This window comes from Lactuca saligna, chromosome 8, assembly GCF_052625555.1.
Source record: "Lactuca saligna cultivar CGN05327 chromosome 8, ASM5262555v1, whole genome shotgun sequence".
Classification (NCBI taxonomy): Eukaryota; Viridiplantae; Streptophyta; class Magnoliopsida; order Asterales; family Asteraceae; genus Lactuca; species Lactuca saligna.
In genome coordinates this window covers 70,889,511-70,906,581 of record NC_136424.1, presented here as the reverse complement: position 1 = coordinate 70,906,581, position 17,071 = coordinate 70,889,511, and the positions used below count along the sequence as shown (strand labels likewise).

At 37.7% G+C, this 17,071-nt stretch overlaps 1 long non-coding RNA gene across 9 annotated transcripts; it reads left to right on the top strand.

Annotated features, from left to right (window-relative positions):
* The first annotated feature begins 835 nt into the window (after positions 1 to 835).
* Positions 836 to 3,997, top strand: LOC145010735 (uncharacterized). Of its 9 annotated transcripts, none has more exons than XR_013663893.1 (5): positions 836 to 1,296; positions 1,368 to 1,422; positions 1,506 to 1,596; positions 1,691 to 3,018; positions 3,701 to 3,997. It is a non-coding gene; the product is annotated as an uncharacterized LOC145010735 (long non-coding RNA). The 9 variants fall into 9 exon arrangements; XR_013663887.1 differs by having other exon boundaries at positions 1,368 to 1,596; positions 1,691 to 1,757; positions 2,118 to 3,018; XR_013663894.1 differs by having other exon boundaries at positions 1,368 to 1,596; positions 1,691 to 2,338; positions 2,690 to 3,018.
* Positions 3,998 to 17,071: the final 13,074 nt, after the last annotated feature.

The following is a 17,071-nucleotide window of genomic DNA, read 5'->3' as shown; positions in this document are numbered from 1 at the left end:
TAAGTTGTCCACTCGCGTCGCCAATATCTAAAACATTTACGATCAAATATTGTGCGTCATTCTACTGATAACCGAAATAAGACACCATGTACATGACCCGTGGTTTCCACAAGGTTCAGTTGGCCACTTAAAATTAGAGTAAATTACGCGAATGACTCCTATGGGTTGGGGAAATTTGTACGCTTGGTCCTTAACTTATTTTTTTAACTCGAAAGGTCCCTACTGTTTGTTATTGCTACACACTTGGCCCCTATTGTTTGTTTTTATTACGCTTTTGGTCCCTATCTTATATAAAAACACAATTATTTAAATAGAGAAAAATGGTAGAGTAGGTAAGATGAGGAGAGGGGTGGAGTTGGGTGTGTTTATTTAAATAAATTAAAAAATCAAGGGAAAATTAGACTTTTTATGTAAGACATGGACCAAACGTGTAACAAAAACAAATAGTAGAGACCTTTCAAGTTAGAAAAATAAGTTAGGAACCAAACGCGCAACATACGATCCATTCGTGTAATTTACCCTTAAAATTAACACTCGCCAAAATAAGCAGTTTATCGTATATGCACATGCCACTTTAGTTGTTTTTTATTATTATTATTATTATTATTATACTATCCAACCTTAGCTACAGTAAAGTGGCTAAGGTTTGGCATAATTGGTCCTTATAGTTATGTATATTTGCTAAGTTCTTTTACCTTTTAATTTTGCCGCGATACTTTCTGGCTTTAGTAGATTTAGTCAAACTCGCAACTATTTTGTCTTCTTTGGTCCTTCTACTTTCGCTATTTGTCTTACCACAGGGGTTTAACTCCACCGTTGTGACCAGATTCGTGATTCTTCTTCACCCTCTAATATATCTTAATTGTTCCTTTTGGATAGTCACGTTTTGTCCACTGCCTTACTCTCAAAGTAGTCAATCGGCTTCTTCTTGGATTCCACTGCGAATGAGATTAGGATTCCTACCGGAGAAGCTCATCGTTTGCTTCGCTCTCCTTCTACTTCCTCCCTCCACCTCCTTCTTCTACCATCCGTCTAATCGGGTACCGATTATACTTCCATCGGATCTAACCATTCTTCACTTTGGAACCCTAGAAAGTACAGGTGGGTATCAAGGATTCCGTGTTCTGGAAAACCCTATAAATACTCGATTTCGGTAGCTTCGATTTGACTTTGTTTTACCTGTCGATCTTCACCTTTCTCTATCCCTTTCGACCAACGTCTTTGCTTCCGTCCGGCAGACGAAAAAGAGAAACAATAAGAACGGAGGTTCCTCCTTCAAGTAGCAAGCAATTCGAGGTTCGATTTTTTTTTCAAATTGATGCTTCTCAACTCGATTATTGATTTTCTTTTCTCACTTATACTTCTAGGAATTTCGTTTCTGCCCAACAAACCTCTAAACTGTTCATTACGTTTCTTCGTAGAGTAAGTGATTTCAACTCATGTAATGAGGTACTTCCTAATATTTTTTGGTTACTCATCCCTCACATCTCCTTTCCGATTCTAAGAAGCTCATCAAACAGATTGAGAATGACAACTTACAGTTGTTGTAGAAACTCAAAAAAGTTTCCGAATGTAGGAAACTTCCTCACTTCTAAAGTATGTATAATATCTTTTTTTTCATGTTGTCGATTTGCTTTAGATTTATTGGGTTTTTGTGAAATCAGATGCTTTGGTTGTTGATTTTTGGCAGGTGATTGTTGAAGGGAGGAGATAGAGGGATCATTGCTCAATTGGGTTTCACTATTTTACCCATTAAGGTTTGTGGGGTTTATAATGCACAAATTGTATTACTATTACTATAATAAATCTACAACTGTTTTCTTGAATTTTTCTGATTATGTTTATGATAAAAGTTTTATCTTTAGTTTTTCCTGTACTCAGTGTCTTCTGTAATGGTTAGAAGATTTGTGTTCATATTTAGTCAGATGCTCTTTCCTTTTAATCTCCATAGATTCTTATTAAGTTTTAAGGTTTAAACTTGGTTCTTTATTACATTTCCTTATCATACATAGGAAAATGCATTCATTGATTGTGTCTTCAGTTTTAATTGTTTATCTTCACTTTGTTTCTTACTTACCAACCTGGATGCTGTGCCTTTATTATTTTATTTCTACCAGGTGAACCAGTCGGCTACAAAGATCGCAAGATAATTGCTACTTTATCAACTTTTTTTCTTCATCTTTACGTTAGAGAACATATAATGTCATCTCTTGGTTTTTTAAGCCCTATGCACACATTTATCTGATGTTTTGGTGGTGAAGGGTTTCCAACCATCTATCTCTATTGCAGAAACAGGAGGCAATCACTACAAAATTACAAACGTTTTATGAAAATATAGGTTTGTTTTAGTCATTTTAATGGGTTCTTTTTGGTTTTAGTCGTTGATTATCACGTAATCACATAATCATGTTATTCCTGATGGATTTTAGTCATTTTAATGAGTTCTTTTTGGTTTTCGTACATCATTGCATATGGTGAAATAATCAGACTTTATCATTTTAACAGTCAGGGGCATTACTGTTATTTCGTCAAAATGCATTCAACATTCACAAAATATGATTACGGGTATTTTGTAAATTGGAAAAATTTCAGTTCAATTTTACTAATCACGTAATGATTTAGTCTAATGTTACATAATACGGTTGTGGGCTTTTTAGTAATTTGACCAAATTTTTGTGTAATGTTACAGTATTACATAATACGGTTACTGGTAGTTTAGTCAGGAACATCACTTGCACTTACCTGCTCTCCTGCCCTCCAAATGTTGGCCAACAAGTATCTCGGGTAGAATATTACAAAATTTCTAAAAAAAAAAAGAACTCCTCTGGGAATCTATGAAAATGATTTTGAAAGGCTTTCCCTTTTTTGTTTCTTGGATTAGATCAGACAAGACACGTGTAACATCTCAAAAGTGACCTCATGTGTTTTGTGGTTATAATTTTTTTTTTCTATTATTTCCAGGTTGTTTGTAAATGATTATACCATATGGTTGTGACACAATTGGGAAATGCTATCAAAGTAATTTGTTACATAAATAGCCCTTCTGATTACATAAATGATCGTTTTGTTTTTAATTTGCAGAATTAGAGATTATTTTGTGTTTTCTATGATTAACTGTTAGTTTGGTGTTAAACGCAAGTAAATTTTACAAGCCTTATATTAGATCAACACAATTGTTAACTTTATCATATTGATGATCTTAGATTTATGTTATAACATGATTATGTGTAGGCTTTTACTATCAGATAGGTTAATTTTAAATTCAACTTAAAGATGACTTCATATCCCTCAACGTCTGTCGGGTAAGTTTCTGCTAACCTCCATCCAAGGCAGGGGCAAAAATAATAAATATTTTGGTGAAATTGTGAATTTTACTCTTTTAATCAATATAAACAATCTATTTTTTTTTTAACCAATAGTAGCAATTTACTGTCCGATAGCCTGTTGTAGTAGAATTAAATAAGCCTGGAATTATATCAGAACGGTAAACCCCTAATAATAATAAATATGATAAGGTCGGTTTATTTATTCTATATTTTTCTTAAAAAGTTTCGTTCGATTGTTACTAAATTGGGTAATATACTTTATTTTGTAACCCGTAACAGCAACATACTTCCATTTCTTTAATGTACAGTTTTATTCTATATCTTAAAAGTAACCATATGATTGAGTTGATGGATTATATGTTGGTTTCTTGCAGGTGCTTGCTATTCATGGTGGAGTCGTGATGTGAGAGCTTCAAAAGCTTATTCACACATATTTTTCCCTAGCCTGAGAATTCAGATAGCTTTAAAATAAGTAGGTGCCCAAGATATTATACTTGTGGAGTTGTCAAAAAGTTTCAATTAAATAAAAACACACATAAGATTTTTTTTTTCCTAATTGTATTTGAGGTGTTGCTTTTTGGGTAGCCATTCTCTGTATGCCATGTTATGTTCATTGACATTATGGGTTTAAAGTTTTAAATCAAATCAACCTGGGAAAAACTTCTAAATCATTCCGCCTCTATAGGTCATCATTGAAGGACTATTTTTTGCTACGGTTGTCCAGATAAAGCCCCAAAGACTTGGTTAAATATAGGCTAGATTTTACCAAATAACAATCTACTTTACTCTTTTACCCATACTAATATAGTTTTTATTATTACTGTATTCGATTCCGTATTACAAACAAATATCATCCAATCCCTGCAACGCGGGGCACCTTTTCTAGTTATTATTATTATTTTTTTTGTGCATAGCATACCTGAATTTTTTTCTCAAGTCTTGTGATTACGCAAACTATACCAGCGAAAATGGTATTTTTGCATGTTTTATATTTTTACAGACATAGCTAGCTTATGGAAATACAAAAATATCTCCGCATTTTTTTTTTTCTGTAAGGGGTTGCAAAAATAGTATTTTATGGACATAGCTTATGGAAATACACAATATATAAGTAGGTGTGACATCCCCAAAATCACGGCCAGAAAAGACCGATTTTCATTTATGCCTTTAAAATAAATTCAGAGTAAATCCTTTTGATTTGAAAGAGTTGCGGAATTTGTTCCCAAAACAAAACATGATAAAATAATATTTATCAAAGCATTTCATCAAGAGATGCATTTTCATTATATAATTAAAACTCGGGGTGTCATGTTCCGATACAGACCATTAAGCATAAACAATAACATTACAAGTCATTCAACAAATATATACATATACAGACTTGTAAACAAAACAACTTGATGGTTCGTCCATCTTACGCCATTGCGCCACTTCCTGTAATACAAATAAAACTGAGTGGGTCAGGCTTGGGAGCCTGGTGAGTATATAGGGTTTTCAACCCACAATAAATAAATTATATTTAATTTCACCAACCAATCACTATCCCGATTACCCATTCCCGTTATCCTCACTTTACGTCCCTAAAACAACATCTATCTCAAGGGACCTAATCTAGGATTTTCATCGGGACGGACATTACAGCCAAGGGGTTTCCTCAACAATAGATATCCTAAGGCAACCATGAGGGGGATAGAGTACACCGGTGAACACATCGTTCACAACACCTACAGGTTATGAACCTGCTAGCGTTCCACGAGACTGTCTAGAAGGAGTCTGTGGTCGTTATCCATACTCCGCTGAATAACTAGGTCAACAACAACAACATCGAGGCCTCTCATCTGTTTATTATGCACCAACTATCTACCCATGTTCTACCCAACATATTAGTAGATAAAAATATATATTTTTATACATAGTTTAAAACCTGTATAACATTTTCATCCAATACATATTTCACATAACAGATGAGGCATACCCACATAACACGTATTTCATAGAAAACAATTCAGATCTATGAGATTGAAAAGAGTGAATATACATTCACGCACATAACATCAAAATTATACACATAATACGTATTTCGTATAAAATACTTCATAATTATGCGTTAGAAGAAATTAACTACACACTCACTTGATCAGAAGATGATCGGACAGCACTATGGCTTGAAGAAGTAGTAATCCTCAACAGATCTGGAAGATCTCTACAAAAATCGAACTTCTCGCGGGCAGAGCTTCGGCTCGGAAACCGCACTTCTCGGGATCTTCGGGATCTCGGGACTCGCTTCGGGACTCGGGAATATTACCGGGGCTTCGGGGGTAAAACCGCAGAGCTTCGGCACAAAAACAAGAGGAAATTAGCAAATTGACCGGCTGCCCTCGCATCCTATTTATAGGAGACTGGAACCCCCTCGTACGCGGGGCGTACAGTAGTACGCAGCGCGTACTGCCTCCGAATTGCGTCACTGCATGCGTCATCCGAAGTGTCGACACTTTGGCTGTACGCGGGGCGTACTCGAGTACGCGGCGCGTACCTCGGATCAGAGCTGTGACTCGTCTTCGGATAATGCTTCCGAATTTTCAATTAAAAATAAATACAAATTAATTAATAAACTTCGGAAATTCATATCTTCTTCATACGAAATCCGTTTTCGACGTTCTTTATATCCACGGAAAGGTGAGACTACGCTCTACAACTTTCGTTTAGACTCCGTCGGCTAATTTTGACTTTATTTTTATTATTTATTTTTAATAGGCCGGGACAGAAAATTTCGTTATAAATTCATAACTTCTTCATCCGACGTCCGTTCTCGCCTAACTTTTTATCGCTTTGATACTAACAACGAGATCTTCGATTCTCATTTAGATCACTAAGGCTAAATATCGCTTTAACGTAAATTTCACTTTTTACGTTATTCAACGTTGCCGGTTCTGTCGCGAAACTTCGACAGGTCATAACTTCCTCGTTATAAGTCGGATTTCGGCATTCTTTATATCTTCGGAAACCTTGTTTCAACTACTACAACATTATCTAAAGATATCAAGTTTATTTTACACTTAAATTTTGATGCTTATTTTTATTCTTAATTAATTAAACCACATAATTAAGCTGTCACAACTGGAAATTTTGTGTCGTGTAATCCATACATTCAACCTAATGTGAATCAAAAACTTCAATCAAATACATTATACAAGTACTACAAATAGTCATCCAACAATGGGAGACCCTAGAAGTTCTTGTTAAGTCCATTTTGGACTAGGACTTCCTTATTGAATCCAAATGGACCAATAAGCCTCCAATAAGACTATCTTGGGCTTAGAACCCTTAAATGGGCTCTAATTGGACCCACATTTGTTTGTTTCAATACTTTGGGCTATGTTGGACCTAGAGTGAAATAAATACAAAATTTTTAACCATGCTTAACCCAAACTAGCTCAACAAAGTGTAAAAATCATACTATAATTCTTTGGGACTAAAAACCATCCAACTTAGCATCTACATGAGTTTAGGGCATTAAAGCCCAATTTTTCCTTCTTCCTTTCCAAATTCTCGGCCCAAGGCCCAATTCCAAGAAGATGAGATGAAAGTTGGCTTTGTTGTGCCACCTCATTATTGTCCATTGAGTATCCATGCAATTTAGCCCATATCTCCATGCATGGCACTTCAAATGTCACCTCCTCTCCTCTCTCTTCTCACTCTCGGCCGAACACACACACACACACACCAAAAATCTCTCAAACTCCCTCAAGAACACTCAAGAACATATCCTCCCTCTTCACTTAAAAATCTCGAGATTTAGGAGCCTTCAAAGGAGTTCTTCCACAAAAATCATCATCTAAGGTAAGGTTTTGCTTGGATCTATGACTTGTATTCCTTATTTTCTCAAAATCCCTTCCTAATCCATGCAAAAATCGTGATTTTGCACCTTAGAAAGCTTCATAAACTCGAAAACTTCATCAAGGGTGCAAAGGCCAAAGTCACTTCATTTCTTCCATTCTTTCTTCCAAAAACAGAATCAACACCCAAGGTGAGCTTCATACCCCCTTATTTTCGGTTTTTATAAGTTTTGTGGGGGAGAATACAAGCAAAAGTGTAGATCCATCATTATGTGTATGTTGTGGTTGATTTCTATGCTTACATGTATGTTTTGTATGATTTTTATGATAGATCTAGTGTGATATGCTAAAAACCGAGACACATATTTTATTATAGCATAAGATATACTACTACATGCAAAGTGTACTAAGAAAAATAGCCAAATGGCTTTACAACACTTAATTTGGGCTAAAAACTCATTTTTTGACATAAAATGTTGAAAATACAAAGTTGAAGGGCCTAATATGAAACATTTCGAAATCTGATGGGTGAGATGAACCAAAACAGTTTACATAATGCATTTTTCTGAAAATATGCTATTTAGAGGGTTAAAAACATAAATTCCAAGCTTATTGGGCTAAATATGACATTTTCGGCCCAATGAGGCCCAATATGCGAAATTTTCTAATTTAGAGGACCAAAACTGCATTTTTCTGTAAAACAGTGGACTATAAGTGTTCCATGTACTTTTCAAAGGTTTAAAATGCTTTTCAAATTTAAAAAGGACCAAAGTTGCAAAAATTTTCCCATTTGGGCCAAAAATGTAAAAATTTCGAAAAAGAGGGGTTATAACCGAGAAAACTGAAATTTCAAGGGCTTAAGCTGTTTTCTATGAAAAATATGCTGGAAAATACTTATTTCAATAATTTTTGGTGTTAAAATGTCAAGGAAATTGATTTAAGGACCAAACCAGAAAGTTTTTAAATAAAGGGGTAAAAAGGGTAAATTTTACAAATAAGGAGGGACTGGAAAAAGAAAATCTTCAAGGCTAGTTCAATACATGTAATTTGACCAAATGATGGTACTACGCCTATCGACGAAATACAATACATTGCAATACCAAAAGTCGTTGTCGAACGAATTGGTTCGGTCTCGAACCAATAAAAATCCAAAACTACTAACACGACGATACTATGACATTACGACATTTCGATTCATAACCATAACGATTACTATTACAATGCGAGTGTGCACAGACGTCTACGCACCATCTTTGGGCCCCAAAAGTGTAAAATCTTGTCTGTTGAGCCTAGCTAGCCCAACGACCTGATCTTAAGGCCCGAAGATCTCTCTCTCTTACGAAGTGTTGGATTTTACCGACCCGACATAACGTAAAAGGACTTTCAATGGCAAACATGCTGCTGGTCTTCAAGGGTCCTTCAGTACTGCTAGTAAAGTCTGTAACTCACGATTGCGAGTTGGGCTTCGGGCCCTTCGCAATTGCATTTGGTCTCGAACGACGCGGGGAAATACAAAAGGTTTCGCACCTCCTCTCCTTCCCTCCGGTCGTGGGACTTTACAAGTCCGGGAGGATCGAGTCGCGTGAAGATTACGAGTGACGCCTAAATGGATCACTTGTAAGGTTGTTGATCGGACGTTTTCATTAACGCACGTCACAACTCTTCACCACCCACTGTATTCTCGATGCCTCCGGAATACAACGATACAACGATAGGAAAACGTCGGGTTTTCCTAGGATTTCAATAACGATTACGAATTTCCGGTCGAATTTCACAACTCTTACGCTTACATCTATAGAATTCAAACAAGCATACTCATGGATCATCACCTATTTTTGTTACACTATTCTATTTTTAGAAAATATCGGATTTTCTAATGGTTTTCAAACAACACATTGGATTTCAAACACTACTTATGAACTCACCAACATTTCATATGTTGACATTTTTCAAAATACTTGTATTCTCAGGTAACAGATAAAGTGAAGAATGATTTGTACTCTATGACGTTTTGTTGTGGTTTAAGTAGCATCAAACAGTTATTTTCTTTGAATGTAATTTTTGAACAATGTAATGGATGTAAACGTTACCAGTTGTATCATTTCCAATGTTGGTGATGTATAATGTTATGTTTCATGTATATGCATTGTGATGGTATTCAATGAGTCACGATAGCCCTCGGACGTTTCCGCCGTCTGGTTCGGGGGTGTGACATAAGCAATTAAGCACAAAACACATAATACTCAAATAATACACTTATATTATTTCAAAACGGGTTACAAAGGTTAACCTAGACCATTACATTGCTAAAAATGGCAAGCCCGGAAACACAGGCGTTACAATTCTCTCCACCTTAGAATGATTCCGTCCCCGGAATCACTCATCAATAAACAAATGCGGATAGCAACTCAACATGTCACTCTCCGTCTCCCAGGTGAGATTCGGCCCATTCGTGTGTTTCCATCGGACAAGAACTAACTCGACCACTTTGTGTCGCAACTTCTTAGTCTTTCGGTCAACAATTGCCTCTGGTTCTTCAATCAACCTTTTGTTCTCATCAATTCTCAACTCCGAAAGTGGAATCATGTCGGGAACTTCCCCCGTGAACTTTCGTAAACAACACACATGAAAAGTGTTATGAATTCCATTCAGTTCTTCTGGTAGTTCGAGCTTGTAAGCTTGGTTCCCAATCTTCTGAAGAACTTTAAACGGTCCAATAAACCTTGGACTCAACTTTCCCCTTTTACCAAATCTTATAAGTCCCTTCCACGGCGAGACTTTAAGCAAAACCGAATCTCCAACCTCAAAAGTCATCGGTCTTTGCTTTTTGTCAGCATAGCTCTTTTGACGATCTTGAGCTGCCAACATTCTTTCCCTAATTATTTTCAACTTTTCAGCAGTTTGATGAACCAACTCCGGTCCCATAAACTGCTTTTCCCCAGCCTCAAGCCAACAAGACGGCGTACGACACTTTTGTCCATACAAAGCTTGGTAGGGTGCCATCTTAATACTCGAGTGAAAACTATTGTTATAGGAAAATTCTACCAATGGTAAATGTTCATCCCAGTTACCTAGGAATTCCAAGGTACATGCTCTTAGCATATCTTCAAGTGTTTGTATCGTTCTTTCACTCTGACCATCAGTCTGCGGATGGTAAGCTGTACTTAAACACAACTTGGTACCTAATTCCTCTTGTAGACTTTTCCAAAATCGTGAGGTGAAACGGCTATCACGATCCGACACAATCGTTAGCGGAACACCGTGAAGTCTCACAATTTCCTTCACATAAGAATTCGCAAGCTTTTCCATAGACCATTTCTCCCTGGCTGCTATGAAATGCGCACTCTTAGTAAATCGATCGACGACCACCCAAATCATGTCGTGACCATTCTTTGTTCTGGGTAGTTTAGTGACAAAATCCATAGCAATGTCTTCCCACTTACCCATAGGCACAGGTAAAGGTTCTAAACTCCCATACGGTTTCTGATGTTGTGTCTTGACTCTCGCACAAGTCACACACTCGGCCACATACTTCGCAATGTCAAGCTTCATCGTCGGCCACCAGTAGTAGGGTTTCAGGTCCCTATACATTTTAGTGCTACCGGGATGAATCGAGTACATGGTCCTGTGAGCTTCTTCCATCAGAAGATCTTTGATTCCTCCTGTCTTAGGTATCCAAATCCGATCTTGGAACACCTTCAGTCCATGACTGTTTACACCGAACACCAACGTTTTGCCCAAACGTTCCTCCTTTCGGTCATTCTTTTCAGAAGCTTCGCTTTGAGCTTTCTTTATACTTTCCAAAATAGTCGAGACAACTTCAATTCTCAACGCTCTTGGCCTTTTTCTTTCAAGATTGACTTTCCGACTGAGAGCATCAGCAACAACATTAGCTTTACCGGGATGGTAAAGTATCTCTCAGTCGTAGTCCTTGAGTAACTCTAGCCAGCGTCGTTGCCTCATATTCAATTCCTTCTGATTAAAGAGATATTGGAGACTCTTATGATCAGTAAAAAGTTTGCACTTTGTGCCATAGAGGTAATGCCTCCATATTTTCAGAGCGAAAACTACCTCTGCCAACTCCAAATCATGAGTCGGGTAATTCTTCTCATGCTCCTTCAGCTGTCGAGACGCATATGCTATCATCTTTTCTCTTTGGGTTAAAACACAACCCAATCCAACCCCAGACACATCGCTATAAACAATGAAGTCTTCAACTCCATCGGGTAGAGAAAGTATCGATGCCTCGCATAGCTTCTTCTTTAGCTTCTCGAATGCTTCTTTATGCTTCTCACTCCAAGCATAAGTAGCTCATTTGTGGGTCAAAGCTGTCAATGGAGTAGCAATCGAAGAAAAGCCTTGGATAAACCTTCGGTAATATTCGGCTAATCCTAAAAAGCTTCGAATCTCCGTGGGACTTTTCGGTTGTTCCCACTTCATCACAGCTTTGATCTTCGCTGGATCAACCATTATCCCTTCTTGGTTGACCACGTGACCCAAGAATTGGACTTCACGAATCCAAAAATCACATTTGGAGAACTTAGCATACAGCTTCTCCTTCTTCAAGACTTCTAACACTTCTCGCAAGTGTCTGCCATGCTCCTCCTGGCCTTTCGAGTAAATCAGAATGTCGTCTATGAACACTATCACAGATTTATCAAGGAACGGATTGCAAACCCTATTCATTAAATCCATGAATGCTGCCGGAGCATTGGTTAGTCCAAACGACATAACCAAGAACTCGTAGTGTCCATATCTAGTTCTGAACGCAGTCTTCTCTATATCCTGCTCTCTCACTTTTAGCTGATGATATCCTGACCTCAAGTCGATCTTTGAGAAATAACTTGAACCTTGTAGCTGATCGAATAGGTCATCAATCCTCGACAACGGATATCTATTCTTTATTGTTGCCTTGTTCAGCTCTCTGTAATCAATGCACATTCTCATACTTCCATCTTTCTTCTTCACGAATAACACCGAAGCTCCCCAGGGTGATGAACTAGGTCTAATGAAACCTTTGTCCAACAATTCCTGAAGTTGCATCATCAGCTCCTTCATCTCCGTCGGTGCTAATCGATAAGGTGCTTTTGCTATTGGCGTGGTTCCTAGTAACAAGTTTATTCTGAACTCTACTTGTCTACCAGGTGGTAATCCAGGAAGATCTTCGGGAAATACTTCCGGATAATCACACACCACTGGAATACTCTGCATCACCTTCTTTTCCTTCTTAGCATCAATCACGAATGCTAAATATGATGTACATCCTTTGGTCAAACATCTTCTAGCTTTCATTAGGGAAACGATTCCAGAATTCACTCGGCGTTTGTCCCCATACACCATAAATGATTCCTTCCCTGGTGGGTTTACCTTCACTATCTTCTTCTTGCATAATATCTCGGCATCATTGGCACTAAGCCAATCCATTCCCAACACGATGTCGAAACCATTAAGTTCGATAGGCAATAATTCCTCGTGGAACTTATTCCCATTAAGGCCGATTAAGATGTTTTTCATACGATGGATAACAGGTACAAACTTGCCACTAGCAACTTCGACTAATAAAGCATTATCTAGTCTATCAACAGGCAAGGCTAGTTTTCTACCAAATTCATGCGATATAAAGGAGTAGTTGGCTCCAGAATCAAATAAAATTTGGGCAGGCAATTTGTTTACGAGAAAGGTACCTGAAGCAACATCAGCTTCATCTTTAGCAGCTTCCAGTGTCATCTGGAATGCTCTCGCCTTTGGCTTTGGCGGAATGTTGGGTCTAGCTGCCTCCTTCTTCTTTGGGCAGTCCCTCGACATGTGTCCCTCCTCACCACAACCATAACAAACTTTCTTAGTGAGGGTACATTCATTGGCATAGTGACCTGGCTTTCCACACTTGTAGCATGTGGTCACTACCTCACACTTTCCATGATGCTTCTTCTTACATTTGTCACACCATTTCGCTTCGCCCCCACTTCCCCTTGAACCAGACTTCGAGAACTTGTTTCTATTATTGGACCCTGAAGTTCCATCGAACTTCCTCTTTTCGCCAACTTCTACCCTTTCCAAACCGTTCTCTTTCTGCTGGGCCTCCACATTCTTAGCTGCACGTACAGCCGTTTTCAGAGTAGTTGCCATCTTGACTATCGGGCCAAAGTCGCCAGGCAGTCCATTAGCAAACCTCTCAATCTTGGAGAGTTCCGTTGGCACTAGGTACGGAAATAATTTCATTTTCTCAGTGAATGCCATAGCGTAGTCGTCTACGCTCATCCTCCCCTTCTTCAAGTTTTGGAACTCATTGTTAAGATCAATCAGATCTATCTCTGAACAATATTGCACCCTTAATTGTTCCAAAAACTCTTCCCATGACATTTTCAGGGCTTTCCCTTGTGGCATAGTATCTGCCAACAACTTCCACCAACTTAATACTCCAGTCTTCAGTTGTCTGACTGCAAATACAGTCTTTTTTTTGTTGCTACAGTCGCAACTTTCAAATACCATCTCCATTTCGGAGATCCAATCCATTATTTCAACAGGCTTTGGGCTCCCAGAAAGACTTGGCGGTTTGGCGCCCAAGAAATTCTTGTACATTCGCCCATCGTTGTTGTTTCTCCTATCCGGATTGTTCCTTCGTTCTTCTTGAGTCCCAACTTGACTCAAAATGCGACTATTGTTCCCTTCCTCCGACTGCTCGGGAATCAATTCAGGTTCCTCAATAGGTATGATAGGTTCGTCCCTATTGTTATGCAACATTTGTCGCATCTCCTCCCTTTGTTCGGCTAACATAGCCCAAATCATGGCTTTCACTCCAGCCATGGTGATCTGTTCTGGTGCTGCTGCTACAACAGGTATTTGCTCAATCACTGGCGGTTGATTCCTGTTTTCATCCGCGTTTCCAACGCCACTCCTTGTTCTCACCATTTTTGATCTACACATCGAATAAGGTAAAATTTAGATCTTCGATCATGATAGATTTCAAATCATCCTTATCACTCCGAAACGATTACATGCTAGTTCTAATATCGTATACATACGCTTGGAATCCTAAACACATAAACCTTCAGATCCGGTTGGCAACAAACCGTAGATCCGAACAAGTAATATCATATATGGCAACATATAACATTTAGCACATAAAAGCATTTTAGGCAACGTTCCTAAAAGAAACTAGTGCTTGTGTCTAAAATCCAACAGACACACATCTTAAATTCCACTTAGCATTCTAAGTTTAAGTTTAGAAATCCTACAGATTCCTAGTTCGCTTAAACTAATGCTCTGATACCAACTGTGACATCCCCAAAATCACGTCCAGAAAAGACCGATTTTCATTTATGCCTTTAAAATAAATTCAGAGTAAATCCTTTTGATTTGAAAGAGTTGCGGAATTTGTTCCCAAAACAAAACATGATAAAATAATATTTATCAAAGCATTTCATCAAGAGATGCATTTTCATTATATAATTAAAACTCGGGGTGTCATGTTTCGATACAGACCATTAAGCATAAACAATAACATTACAAGTCATTCAACAAATATATACATATACAGACTTGTAAACAAAACAACTTGATGGTTCGTCCATCTTACGCCCTTGCGCCACTTCCTGTAATACAAATAAAACTGAGTGGGTCAGGCTTGGGAGCCTGGTGAGTATATAGGGTTTTCAACCCACAATAAATAAATTATATTTAATTTCACCAACCAATCACTATCCTGATTACCCATACCCGTTATCCTCACTTTACGTCCCTAAAACAACATCTATCTCAAGGGACCTAATCTAGGATTTTCATCGGGACGGACATTACAGCCAAGGGGTTTCCTCAACAATAGATATCCTAAGGCAACCATGAGGGGGATAGAGTACACCGGTGAACACATCGTTCACAACACCTACAGGTTATGAACCTGCTAGCGTTCCACGAGACTGTCTAGAAGGAGTCTGTGGTCGTTATCCATACTCTGCTGAATAACTAGGTCAACAACAACAACATCGAGGCCTCTCATCTGTTTATTACGCACCAACTATCTACCCATGTTCTACCCAACATATTAGTAGATAAAAATATATATTTTTATACATAGTTTAAAACCTGTATAGCATTTTCATCCAAGACATATTTCACATAACAGATGAGGCATACCCACATAACACGTATTTCATAGAAAACAATTCAGATCTATGAGATTGAAAAGAGTGAATATACATTCACGCACATAACATCAAAATTATACACATAATACGTATTTCGTATAAAATACTTCATAGTTATGCGTTAGAAGAAATTAACTACACACTCACTTGATCAGAAGATGATCGGACAACACTATGGCTTGCAGAAGTAGTAATCCTCAACAGATCTGGAAGATCTCTACAAAAATCGAACTTCTCGCGGGCAGAGCTTCGGCTCGGAAACCGCATTCCTCGGGATCTTCGGGATCTCGGGACTCGCTTCGGGACTCGGGAATATTAGCAAATTGGCCGGCTGCCCTCGCATCCTATTTATAGGAGGCTGGAACCCCCTCGTACGCGGGGCGTACAGCAGTACGCAGCGCGTACTGCCTCCGAATTGCGTCACTACATGCGTCATCCGAAGTGTCGACACTTTGGTTGTACGCGGGGCGTACTCGAGTACGCGGCGCGTACCTCGGATCAGAGCTGTGACTCGTCTTCGGATAATGCTTCCGAATTTTCAATTAAAAATAAATACAAATTAATTAATAAACTTCGGAAATTCATATCTTCTTCATACGAACTCCGTTTTCGACGTTCTTTATATCCACGGAAAGGTGAGACTACGCTCTACAACTTTCGTTTAGACTCCGTCGGCTAATTTTGAATTTATTTTTATTATTTATTTTTAATAGGCCGGGACAGAAATTTTCGTTATAAATTCATAACTTCTTCGTTTGACGTCCGTTCTCGCCTAACTTTTTATCGCTTTGATACTAACAACGAAATCTTCGATTCTTGTTTAGATCACTAAGGCTAAATATCGCTCTAACGTAAATCTCACTTTTTACGTTAATCAGCGTTGCCGGTTCTGTCGCGAAACTTCGACAGGTCATAACTTCCTCGTTATAACTCGGATTTCGGCATTCTTTATATCTTCGGAAACCTTGTTTCAACTACTACAACATTATCTAAAGATATCAAGTTTATTTTACACTTAAATTTTGACGCTTATTTTTATTCTTAATTAATCAAACCACATAATTAAGCAATTAAGCACAAAACACATAATACTCAAATAATACACTTATATTATTTCAAAACGGGTTACAAAGGTTAACCTAGACCATTACATTGCTAAAAATGGCAAGCCCGAAAACACAGGCGTTACAGTAGGGGTGTTGAACGGGTAATTTTTTCGGGTTTCAGGTAATTCGGGTCGGGTAATTCGGGTTTTTCATGTTAGAAAAATTACCCGTTACCCTACCCGAACTAAATTCGGGTAATTCGGGTATCGGTCGGGTTTGGGTAATTCGGGTATTACCCGAAATATATAATTTTTTTTTTGAATTTCACCTGAACATAAATTTAATAAAATAAATATGTCGTGCTTTATTAGTCTTGTTTATATAAACAAACGAGACATAAACGAAGTTACTTAAGCTTTGAACATTGAGATTTTTTAGTCAATAAATCATGAGATATCAAGTAATTTTTTAACAACTTAATCTAATCTAATAAGATGTTAAAAAAACAAATAGCTAAAGATCTTAATTTAAAAGTTTAAAATGTTTAAGATAAATGTAACCATAAGTTTTGCCATGTTCTGAAGTTTCGTCAAGATAATGAGTTTGTTAGTTGCAATAAAAACTATAATCAAGAAAACAGTTAAGTTTTAAAGAACGTGATGATATTTAAAAATTACTTTTAATATTGTTTTTATCGTATTGTCATAATAAATATATTT